Raw genomic sequence first — 754 nt, 5'->3', positions numbered from 1 at the left:
GTGGCCGTTAGAGGAACTGCAGGTGTTGTTACTCCCCTGTTGGCTTCATTAGCATCCACAGAGGTTTCTGCTTTAGTAAAACATCACTTCAGCATATCTGTACTCTGTTTAGGAGGATAAAGACAGCATGCATTACAGTTATTCTACCGTCCACCGTCCTGCTGCAGTTGAATTAAAGCAGGAACATAAAACACTTCCTGTGTGCCGGCGGTAACGCAGCTCTGCAGACCGTCTCTCCGACCGGCCGCTGCACTCGTCTGAGTCATGGTGACACATTCTCACACACATTGTGTGTCCGCCGGGAACGCTCAGCTGTTGAAGCATGTGAGCAGTGGAAACCAGGCCTGATGAGAGCCTGAAATCTGATCCTGCTGGTTCTGGTTCTGCTGTTGTAATGTGTTATCATTCAGAACAGAGGCACACCCTGACTGAGGGAGGACGTTTTGTCTCATTTTTTGTGCTCGATGGCGTGTTGTCCGTGTTCATTTTTCTGCATTTTAAACAAACTAAAGCAGCTTCTTTGTGCAGTTCCTGCTGCTTATAAGCTACAGAAAGCTTTATGTGTGTTTGTGCTGTTGGTTTTCCCGGTAGCGCCACCGTCTGCTCCTTCCGTGAATTACATCCAGTCACACGTGTTGAATGATCTCATGGGGATAGCCAGTGGTTTCATAGCCCTAAAACACACATGCAGTATATAGTTGAGCTGCAGTAGTGTAGAGATTAAACAGAGATAGAAGTACAGATACTTGTGTAA

General features: G+C 46.8%; 1 protein-coding gene across 1 annotated transcript in view; it reads left to right on the top strand.

The window, feature by feature from the left end:
• The window catches only part of LOC118333081 (versican core protein-like), a 30,751-nt gene that overhangs the window by 25,288 nt on the left and 4,709 nt on the right, over positions 1–754 (top strand).

This window comes from Morone saxatilis, unplaced genomic scaffold, assembly GCF_004916995.1.
Source record: "Morone saxatilis isolate NCDOM2014 unplaced genomic scaffold, NCSU_SB_2.0 Contig21, whole genome shotgun sequence".
NCBI lineage: Eukaryota > Metazoa > Chordata > Actinopteri > Moronidae > Morone > Morone saxatilis.
Note: the sequence above shows the minus strand (reverse complement) of the source record. Positions and strands in the feature narration are given on the sequence as shown.